This window comes from Mycteria americana, chromosome 2 (genome assembly GCF_035582795.1).
Source record: "Mycteria americana isolate JAX WOST 10 ecotype Jacksonville Zoo and Gardens chromosome 2, USCA_MyAme_1.0, whole genome shotgun sequence".
In the NCBI taxonomy this organism is placed as follows: Eukaryota; Metazoa; Chordata; class Aves; order Ciconiiformes; family Ciconiidae; genus Mycteria; species Mycteria americana.
The window spans coordinates 121,906,424-121,918,451 of NC_134366.1; the positions used below are offsets into that span (position 1 = coordinate 121,906,424).

At 38.4% G+C, this 12,028-nt stretch overlaps 1 long non-coding RNA gene across 1 annotated transcript in view; it reads left to right on the forward strand.

The window, feature by feature from the left end:
• LOC142406751 (uncharacterized) overlaps nucleotides 1-11,434 on the forward strand; it is a 39,162-nt gene extending 27,728 nt beyond the window's left edge. The window contains exons 2-3 of the long non-coding RNA XR_012774689.1: nucleotides 10,428-11,000; nucleotides 11,265-11,434. This is a non-coding gene — a long non-coding RNA (uncharacterized LOC142406751). The remainder of the gene's footprint in view (nucleotides 1-10,427; nucleotides 11,001-11,264) is intronic.
• Nucleotides 11,435-12,028: the final 594 nt, after the last annotated feature.

A 12,028-nucleotide genomic window follows, 5' to 3' on the forward strand; every position in this document is an offset into this window, starting at 1 on the left:
CTTTCTATTCATCATGAATAATAAACAGAATAATTTACAATTCAGATATCTCAGGTTTGCAAATTAGTTCTCATGGTGAGTCAGAAGGCAGTGACCAAAGCAAATTTATCATGTGAACTGATGCAAGAATGTGGTAAATCCTTCACATCGCTCATAAATCACTGGGCTTATTGCTGTACCTATTTCCCTGAACTTTTGTTCTTTCAAGCCATTTGATTCATCTCAGCCACCCTGCAGCTATTTCACAAGAAAAAAGTACCTGAAACTTCAGGGTTTCTTCTGTGCCTGTGTGTGGGAGCTACACATACATACACACATGTACACGGAGACTGATTACAGCACCTTCATTGCTCATCACTCAGTCACTTGGTACTTCCAAGTTTAGACAACCACAGGCCACAGAAAAGAGAACTCCATGATCAAAAAGAGGAAATTCTTGCTGTGTACTGTCAACATCATTTGTATAGAGAAAAAGAGCGTTTGGGTCCCTACATACATCACCAGTCTCTATTGAACAGCCCAAGACTGAGGCAGACCCTTGCAAGGTTAATCTCATCCCAACTTCTTCCCCATGATTGGTCATTTGTGAGCAAGAGATTCAATGCTCCAGACAAAGAGAACATAGCAGAGGCATGGATGCAAAGCACTATTTTTATGGGTTTAGAAGAAGGGAGGAGAAATTCACCCTGGGTTCAGTCTGCCAAATATGAAAATGTGCGATCTAAAATGTGTATTTTATGGCAAAGTAGCAATTTGAGACCAAGCTTCCAATACAGATGAACGTTTTGAATATATAGAAAAGAAAGTGAATTCAAAGCATGGTAGCTCAAAAATAAGCATATTTACTGTTCTTTAATTTGTCTTTCAGCATTTTGTAGAGATGTATCTTCTAACAAGGGACTATGGAAAGAGATTTTTCTTCAAACACCATTGCTTCCACTGTTATTAATAATGATGATTTTTAATGTAGGTAATGATTGTGGAAATCTTTGTCATTTCTCTTTTCACAAATATTTGCATGGGGGAAAAAATATAATGAGCTTTCTCCCTGGTTTTTAAATCTGGCCCCAAAATGTAACTTTCCTTTTCTTTCTCTCTTCTTCATTTATTCCCTTGTGACCTCCTCCAAGAAGAAGATAGAGAAAAGAAATAGAGTAGAAAGGAAGGAAATATAAAGAGTGGGAAAAGAAACCACCAGCCATCCAACCTGAAAAAATCAAATCATCAGAAATTGAGGGGGTTTTTGCTCAGGGTCTCTGGTAAAAAAAGAAGTAAATTTTCAAATCTTTCCTTCCTCTGCTTCCTGCCCCAGACTAACAAAAACCTTGATTTATAACACAAATATTTTTTCCTAGTTTCCTTAACCCTTCTTCCCTGTACACATTATAAATCTTTGGATGTTAATTACAAACTTTTAATTAAAACAACTAATCACAATAGGATGTCTACATGGTCTTTAGTATTCACCCATGATCAATGGAGCCAGCATGAGTCTTTTGAATGATTTCATTGAGCCCTCCTTCAACACCCCGTTTTTGGCTAGCAACCACTGCATTTATACACTTTGTGGTAAAAATGAAGCTATACTTACATCTTAATAATGTTATTAATAAAACAGATTATAAACTACTGAAGAGGCAGTCTGTCAGTTTTAGAGATCCTTTGATCGCTACATTAGTTACACCTTTGCTTCTGATCTGACAGCATGCTTAAATACTCATGGATTATCTACATTGTGTGCTAGTAACCCAAGAAAAGACCTTAAGTCTTTGGGAAAATCCATATGAGAACAACACTCCTGAAAGCCAAAACAAATAAATCCAACATTTTTTTTTAATAGTGTTGAGATACACTTGAGAATTTAATTTGTTAATTCTCAAAAAATCAATCCCAAAGCCTTTATTAAAAATACATCTGCTTTAATTAGTTATGTAACTTCTTCATTATATCCCTGTGTACCAGCACAACATGAAAGGAACGGGAGCAAGGAGCACAAGGAATAATAAGAGATGCTGGGACTGCAATACACTTTTGAATAATTTGGCAGGTCTCTTTGCTTGGTAATGACAAACACAGGAACAGACATTATCCAGACAGCTGCAGCAATATGGCAAGTTACTTTATGAAGGTAAGTTTGGTGTGAGCCAAATCATAGCAACAACCAGTATTCTTTTAACCCACTAATCCAGGGATGAGGAAATGCTTTAAACAAATTCACCTTTTTGTATTTTGTCAGATAATCACAGCTTTCAGGAAGAAATTAAAAAAAAACCCAACACCCCACCTAACTAAAAACAATGTGCACATCATGTCCCCCTTCAGTAGGGTTTCTTGTATGCTCTTTCATTATTTGCAGTGTGGTTTCTACTTTCTTTTGTTTGTTTGTTTGTTTTTTCCCTGGAAAGGAAGGAACATTCAAGCCATAAGTAACACAGATGAAAGACAAACATGTGTTCTTGGGACAGGGGGATCCATTCTCATCTCTCTTCTCCACAGAAACGCTGCAGTGCCCCTCTGCCCCATAATTCTTACTTTAGCTGCTAGTCTGTTTATTTCAAGTAGTGCATGACATAGACCGAATTGTGCTGTGCTCTGATAAGCAACGGGGCACCAATGGAAGGTCTATCAGGGTACGGCTGACTTTGCAGCAAAGATCAAAAAGGGATCGTGCTGGCAGCATAGGAAAGGGGAAAGGGTAGCTCATATTAGACAAGGAAGCATGGTCCTTGCTAGAGTGAAGTGGCACCAGTCCCCATCACCTCTAATTACCAGTAAGTCAAACTGTGAGTGCCACAGGGAATCGCTGTCTGTCTATGTTCTTAGTGTCTACCAGCTGGTAATGAATACATGTGGCTGTGCATTGGTCATAGTCCCTACATCCTTTTCTCTGCTCAGACTTTAAAAATACCAATATACATAGTTTCATCCCTTCTGTGCTCTCAGTGGGCAGACTTTCTGGTTGCATGGTTTGAGCAATGCTCATGACCCTGAAAATAACCAAATCCTGCCCATGAGAGAGCTTCTGTTTGACTAATCAATTTTCTGCTCAGTGTCTCAACCAAAATATGAAGGAAAATATATTTTGGAGAAATCTTCAGTGTTTCATTTTCATGCCACCGATGTTTTGTTTTGGTTTTGTGCTCTTTTTTTTTTAATAACCTTAAATAAATTAGTGACTTTCAAACTGAAAAATTTATTTTCTGTGAAAAACCACAACATTACATGATGAACATTTGGAATCAAAATGGCTCCTAGAAAGTATTTCCTCCATTTCTTCTTCTGGATCAAAACTTCACACCAGTTTTGAACCAGCTTCACTAAGTTGCAAAATTGTCCTAGATCTGCCTTTTTTTTTTTTTTTGTAAACTTACAATTCATTAAAAAGTTTGGCCCAGCTGCAGCTCTAGTTTAATTTCCCAGAGCCAGAAGAAGAAACATAAATGTGCATAGGTCATAGTCTAATCAGTTTTAGAAAAGGACCTTTCTGTATAAGGTCCTTGTTCCCACGGTTAGCAACTGGCAAAGGACTTACATGCAAATAAAAATGACTCAATAGGGAGGAAATGTGGCTGTCTCTACCTGGGATTTTGTATACAGTGAACAAGCTGAGAAAATAAGCTCTTTTTTCAGTTATTATAGTTGTTATGAGGAGTTTTTAAAAAATATGTCAAGGAAATTTTGAGGCAGACACTTTACTGTTTAGTTTGTAATTACAAGTGTCATTGAAGACCAATACCAATTGTCAACACTCTCACCCAGTAAAAACATGGCATTGCAAACATGTCCACAAAACAAGCACATATGATAGATTGTAACAGATTTCAGGGCTTTCAACTTAGTCTAAATAAGGCAATAGAATGTAGACAACATTTTTCATTCAAGTCAGATCATTGTAATGTTTATGGAATGCAGAAATTACTTAATATTCTTGCTAGAAATCTGAAGGGGGTCTCCCACTCAGACATTTCAGATGACATTACCATTTTTCTTAAATCTCCCAGGACCTTTGTAATAGCTTACTTTCACTCTCAAAGAAAAATAGCTCTTTCGGGCTAGAGTTATTCCTCACAATGCTGATAAATTGCAAACCAATTTGGCAATTACTCTGAATTAAAGATAGACATGTCAAACAGATCACTTAGAAGCTGATCAAGAGCAAGTTAAAGTGTCAGGATGTAAAATAGAATTAATTAAAACTAGGAAATGGTTGTAGATTTTTTCCCATGAATAATTGTGATTCTGACTAAACAAAGACACACAAGCATAAAAAAGCCATAGTACATCAAATAGTTTATATCTCCATTTTTTAAATAATACTCTGCTATTTAGAGGGCTCTGAGTACTTTTAAAACAAATGGCTTTGTGCACCAAGTGTGGGATTCCACATTGTGCATCTCTCATCTTGTATCCTTGCCTACCTTGAAAACGTTCTGGAGTCCTCCAAGACGACTGCTAAATATGTCAAACTCAGCAGTTAAACCACCATCCTTGCAGGCTCCACGAAAGCTAACAGTTGTCCTCCTAGCTTAACATCTTTGTGCAGGCTCTGGCACCTGATTTTAGGTTGGCTTAGGGTGTCCTGTGGTCCTGGGCTGGGGTTTGAAAGTTGTCACCTTGGTATAGTGTTTTTATTAGCACTCTTGGAAGCTGAGTATCAACAGGGTACAGAAACATAATTATTCTTTCTAAGCCAAAGGTGGTCCCCATGGAGACCCTTTTGCTGCAATGGCTTTGGCAATACATTAGCTGGATAAATAGAGCTAACAGAGCTGTCAGTCTACTACTTTGTGCAGGATCTGTAGTCAGATAAAATAGTTGTTTTAAATAGTTGCACATATAAATATATAGATGCAGATGTATATTTATGTATGCATTAATCATATTAATATAATATGATTAAATATTTAGACTTTTCTTTCCACTGTTTGTGGGCCCAGATGCAAGGATTCTGTTTTGGGGATTAACTTGATCTAAGCCACATTCATAATAATTTCGATTATAATTTAGAGTATTTTGCATTGTGTTAGAAAAGGGAGAAAAAAATGGAAGGAAACACAGAGCCATCAAGATTGAGACACCATGGTTAACCTCTGTTAACATCTGTTTTCAGGATGTTGGTTACTGAAGGAAAAGCTTGGCCCGTATTTCAAGACCACTGCTATACTGTAACTAAGCACAAAGGCAGTTTTGTTAGGCTTCTCTCCAGCAAAAGCTCCCCAGAACTTTTCCTATTAAGGAGAAGCACTTTCAGCCACAGCAAGTGCAAAAGGTTTTCTCAGGATGGCATTCTGGCATGAGAGCCACACTGTTCCCATCAAGCATAAGGGATTGTATAGGAGAAGTGTAACTAAGTAAATACAGTTCAGTTGACCCTTCAGAACATACTGTATGATGGGAAAGGAGCAAAAATGTCCAGTATATTGCCTTTGTGCAACTCAGGATGCCTCTCTACAACTCACAGTTTAGTCTGTAGCAGTGCAACATAGAATGAAAATAAGATTTGCCATTCGTTTGCATAGTGGGGATGTTCCCCATCCATGAGTCGACAGAATTTTAACTTAAAATTCTATCATTTGACAGGCACTTGTTTGGATAAAACCTTCATATTCACTTAAAAGTTATGGATGATCTTTCATTTATTTCTGCAAATAGTTGTTGGAGTGCATTTCTGTGTACAATATTTTGAATAATAAAATCAGTACTTATTTGTACAAATATTGGTGCCTGACTGTCTGCTTCTCCTGATGACTCTTTTAGGACAGACTCAGGGAGCAGAAATGCTGTGTGATTTAGGTGACAAAGTCCCCTAATTAAGATTGAACTGACTCATTCCAACAGCTGCAACAGAGACCTGGTGAGCAGTCCAAAGCATGAAATAAGTTCTTGGAATATCCACTTAATAATTTCTAGTATGAATGAATATGACTTATCACCACTGAAACTGGAGAAGAATAACATTAGTTTGAAACTTGGTGTCTTAACGTACCTACCCTGCAGAAAAGGAAAAGCTGTTAATACTCCAGAAGTTGCCTTCATGAAATCAGTCGTTTTTCTCCCACCACAGCACTTGCTAGTCACATTTAGAGTGTAATGCATTTCACTACGGCAGACTACTACTTTGTAAGTCAGTTCTTCGTTCTTCTAATAGCGTTAGTATTTGATTTATAATATTTGTCTAGCATAAGTAAATCTGGCAGAAGGCAATTAAAATAAAGTTCTCTAAGTTTACAAGGGTTTCAAGCCTAGAGCAAGCTTAATTAAAGTCAATCATGGGAAAAAAGCACTTAGCCCTGCAGCCCTCCACATTTGTCAGACATCTGAATCATGGGAAAGGTTAATTAGAATCAAACGAGGAAAAAGTAAACACTAAAAGTGCTTTCTGGGGTTCATTAAATTTAGATAAGTCAAAATATGTAATATTCAGCTTTGTAACAATGACCCACACACATCTCTGTCTCCTTTCCTACAACCACAAATCTTCCAAACTTACTGAATTAGAATACTTGGAAAGCCTGACTCAGTTACACCAGGCCTCCACAGCTCCATTTTGACAGTGAAAAGGGAAGTAAATGAAATTTTTATGCCTCTCTACATTGACGGAAGAGAGTAAAGCAACTTCTGTATACATATTCATTTCAAAAACAGAATGTTGTTTATGGTTTTTTGATTATTTCACAGTCCCCTTCCCTCTATCTCTGTCCTCTGCAGGTTGAAGCTTTAGGATTCCTATGATACTCTAAAGAAAACCTCCTAAGTGGGGGCAAAAGCACACCTTGAATCAACAAAAAAAACCCCTCCAAAACCAATGCCTATTGATTTAGCCAAACAACTGAGAAATAAGTGAAGGAGTCTCCTGAGTGAGGGACACGAGTGCTTCTGGTCTCCTGCCTGCACAAGCCTTTGGGAGCAGAAGACCCTCTCTCCAGTGACTGTTACCCTTGCAAGGTGACTACTTGGTTTGCTTCAACGTGTAGCCCTGGAGTGAGCCAGCATGTCAGCAGAGCCAGCACTCAAAAAATGCAGAGGGAAATAGGGATTGCATCAAATCACCTGGGGCCAAGCTTAAAGGAAGGCTGTTTGTAAGAAAGTGGTTTTCTAAGGAGTTTGATTCTGTGCAGAATAGAGCAGAAAGTGCGTGCCTGGCAATGAGGAGGAAAGAGAGGGCCGCCATAGGGTACGTGCTGGCCAGATAACCAACGAAAATGAAACTCATGTTTTTATTTGAGAATCTCATTTACCCTGTTCTTGAGGGAGGAAGGAGTATGTGGAATTGAGAGCACAAGGCAAAAAAAAAGTATTTTTGTTTTGGAAATGGAAAAGAGCTGTTAGAGAGGGAAATATGCCCATTGGATGTCTTCAAGGAGACAAAAAAGGAGTGTCCAAATTTCTGGGCCTCTCTAAAGCATGTATCTTCTCAAGGTTTGTAAGTCCCTGTTGTCCATGGGAAATTAATATCCCACCACAGCATTTCTTAATATGTCAGCTTTTTGTCTCCCATGCATGAATTAGGTTCTTATTGAAGCAAAAACATTTCAAAATGATCCTATCTACCAGTTAGCTTGGCTGACAGCTCCGGCTGCAGTGACATGCAAAAAAAGTACATAGATTGCAATGGAACATAATTTGCTCTAAAGCAAATAGGTTTCATTTGTATTCATCACATCAACAAACTTTCTGTGAAACACTGACTAGTCTGTATTCTAGTTTCCTTTTTATTTCTTGATAACCCCTCATTTGGTTCTTCATCTGCAGTGCCCATAGTGATGATAAATCAGTCAGGACACCTTCATAAAAAAACAGAGACAAGTCTTTGTGTTGCTTACACAGGTCCAACTATGACACATTTTTACAGAATTTGGCAGACCCACAGATACAAATGCTGCAAACGTATCTACAAGAAAGCAGAAGAGGAGGGGGACTGCCCTTCATCTAGCAGGGCACCTCAGCCTCCTTCGTCAACCACAGGCAAAGGATTTGTTGTGCTTCTGTGCCACAGGGCTGCCATCAGTGCAGAGTGGTACAAGGTCCTGTAGGTTTTGCCTCACAGGTTATAAAACCTGAAAGGTCCACTGCTGTCTGATCTGGGGTGACCTCCTCCATAGTCCAGTTGGAACTAGAGCACACTATCAAGAGACACATGCAACTTCGACAGCAATATTTCTGCTGATGAAGAACTTATCACAACTCCAACTAAATTGTTGCAATGCTTAAATACCATCATTCTTAGCAAATGTCTAGTCTGACTTTCCCTACTTTTACAGCTGTATGATCCTCGTTCTACCCTTACATGGCAGACTGGCAGTAGCTGATAAAAAATTCATCAAAATTCAAATTCATTATCCAGCATGGGTAAATGCAGCCTTCCACTAAATCATAGCTGGTTACTACCACCAGCTACGGTAACCACAACTTGAAAGGTATAGGCATATGAAGAGACATTAAAACGAAAAGCCACAAATGTGATCAGAGAACTTAAAAAACAGCCTTGTTGAGCTCACAGTGTTGTTGAAGTAGTTTGTTTTATTCTGTGCCTTAAAGAACAAGTTGAGATGCTTGATGAATCTGGTTGTGATACAGGCTGCAAATGTTGGATAAAAGACACTTTGCAACATTGCTGTTATTGGTATTGCAAGAATCAGTGTTCAGCAGTAGAATTCAGAAAAATTCAACTCTATAATAAAGTGAAAATGCTTATCAATAAACAGATTCAGGAGGTATAGGCTATATTTTAAAATGTGCACTTTTTATGAAACCTCACAGAGACATTTTTGGCTTCATGGAAGTCTGCATAGTTGTTCTTTCTAACTGTCAATAAATCCAAATTTCATCCTCTTCTTTATAAACTAAGAAGTCTCATCCCATTTCTATCTCTTCATTCCACTTCTTTTTTATGACCTGGCTTCAGGATCCCTTCTGTTATCTCAATACTCTCACAATGCTTAAGCTTTAACCTAATTATGTTAATCAGAGCTTAAGGGTTTCAATTAGCTACTTACAGGGGGTCAGGAAAAAATTTCCTGCTGTTTTGTTTATTTGTTTTCTCATATTCCTCTGAAGCATCAGTGGTTGGCAAGATCTGAACTAAAAAATAGAGCATTTAGGTCACTACTATGAAGAAAATTTGTGTCATTGGTGTTTCTTCTCACATACTCAAGTCTTCGGGTCAAGGACACCACTTTCTCTCCTTGTCGTGGTGATGGAGCATGAGGTTCATTTATTATATTTCTTGGCCTTCTGGTGCACCAGAAGATATGGCTTATCTATCGGAATCATCTTGGTTTAAGTTATCTGATCATTTCCTTATCATTGCGGAGGCTTTGGTCATAAATTGACTCATCTGTTCACTATCTGTAGCACACACCTTTTGAAGACTGAACTGTCTATCTGGCTTAGCTAGAAAAAGTCTTTGGGCTTGATTTAAGCAAGTTGGGCAACTTGAATATCTTCTGAATACATGGATCAAACAATATGAGTTAATTGTTCCTGCTGGCCCTAAAGTCAGTGTATACCTCCAACTTTCTTCCTTGTCTATGCAAATCGAACATCTCACACCATTCTCTATAAAGGATAGCTTTCAACCCTCTATTTATTCTTACAGCTTTTATCTTCATCTTCTGCACCTTTTTAACAACACTGTTGAATTGTTGACGCTGAATTGGGCACAGTATCCTTTTAGTGTTTTCACTGCTATCAGTAGCTGTGAGTTAATGTCTTTGCTGGTAGTTTACAGTCTAGGTGCTATTGAGAAAAAAACCTCCATTAAACATTTTCTAACTGGCAGATGCCATAAGGGGAAAGGTTTATAAAACCTTCAGCAGGGAGAAAAGCACAGTTCATTATCCACTCAAAGTCAGTGCCCAAAGATACCCAGTGTGGAGACATACTAAACTTGAAGGGGAAAAACAGGAAGAAACTCAGAGTAGAGAGCTACCTAACAGGAACAATCTTACCAATGAGAAACCAGGGAACACAGGTGTGTTTAACAGAGAGGAAAAACTTGCTATTTACATATTAATAACAAAAGCAGTAAGTCTGGTAAGCAACATGTGCATAATGAAAGACCTCATAAAAAGGGACCAGAACCAAGTGGTTTTTGGGAAAAAGTGTCAATCCATGGAGTCAAAGTGGAATGACAAATCTGAAATACAGCTAACTGAAAGGTATGGATATAAAGATGGTGCAGGGTGTGATAATGTGCTGGTAAGACTTGCCATGGTTACACGGTGGTTCAGCAGTGGAAAAACTGAGCAAGCAGTCCAAAGGAAAGGATTTTTTTATGTGTAATAATGACAGTTTTTAGACTGTAATCAAACAGAAATGAATGTTATAGCAATTCTGAGGAGTCCTGAAGGTAAGCTGAATGAAGGAAAGGGGATGGTATAACATGATAATTCAATTGGTGAAAGCTAATTTCCTGTTTTCCCAAGGGTCTGCAAAATTTGATAAGTCAATTCCTTCTGGGCAGCCTAATTTCTGCAGCATCTCTGAAATTCTGCAACCAAATTACTTCCAGTGTTTCTGAAGAAATGTACTTCTGTGCTTTGGGACATTTTCATTCCTGTGAGTAACACTTCCAGAAGATGCTGGTATCAGAAAGAATACAACACCCTTTATGGTGCTTTGGTTCTCCAGCAGTGAGTGTTTCAGAGACCTAACTCCGGTGGCTAATTTCACCTTCCGCAAAAAGCCTGCTCAGCTGGAAATACATTCCAAATATTTTGATTGTTTGTAATATTGCACAACAATAAAATAACATCTTTGCAGAATAATAAAATAGCAGTTGAAGCCAGCTGTACCTGCCAACATACAGAAGAGCATGACACTGTCCACAAGACACACGGAGTCCAGGATCTCCTAAGTTAAACGCATACCTGCGACATTCACTTGTTTGTGTAGCTTTGAGAAGACAAACTACTCTCTCTGCCTTTCACCTGTGTCTACCTGAGGCAATTCACATCAGGGAACAATTACACATTCCGGTACTATCACAGTGTATTGTGGTAAGTAAGAAAGTTTAAGATATGGCTTTTATTTCCTCCTCCCCTGTCCCTGCATTGTCCTCACTGCTATCACACAGTAGGATTGCTAGCATGTCCGGAGAAGGGAGTACGGTACTTGTTGTGCTGCTACTACAGATAGGAAGGAGGAGGGACAGATGGGACAATTTGCACTGAGTTTGTATATCTGTGTAATGTCAGGTACTGAAATCAGTAGGGAGCTTGTTTCACGGTTGTAAACATGGCTCTTTGAACCTCCTTTGGCAGTACTTGCTCCTGAGAGTGAAGCACGACCATGCCCTGCAGCAGTTCGGATCTTGATGTCGTTCCACTGCTAAATAAACTCATCAGAACTACCTTTGCATGTGCCTGTGCTCCAGCCCAGCACCGTGTTTGCTGAGTGTCTCAGTGCATCCATTTGCATATGGAATGCAAAATGTAGGTCCAGAACTACGGAGAAAAGGAATTTAAACGTGAAGGTCTTGCTGACTTAATGATTCCACTTATGCTAGGACAACCCCTACAGATAGTGAACAAGGTAATTAAACTTGTTAAGATCTTTTCAGACTAACTCCATTTAACAGATACAGTCTTTCTTCATGAAGTATGTCATCTGAATAGCTCCCCATAGCAATGGCAAAATACCTTCAAAAAGGACTTATTTTATTCTACAAACCTATTTGCAATTAAACCATTCAGCAAAACACAACATGCCGTCTGTCTTTTTCCTTTCTTCCACAACAAAAGTAGTATTCTGGCAGACAAGAAGGTATCTTTTTCCACCTATTTTTCCTTCCCAGTGATTACTAAAGCTAAAGAAATAGTCTTTCTGTTTGAATTCAGAGCACTATTAAATGTGATAAAGCATTTAAAAAGATTTAGCTATCAAACAACAATTCAATGATCTTCATGCCTGAATTCTTTATAACCACTGCAAAACGTGCCACCCTAGTAGCTTTCAAGTATTAAATATGAGAACACTACTGTTTGTATGTACATTGATATAAATGCACCACTAATTACATAAACTG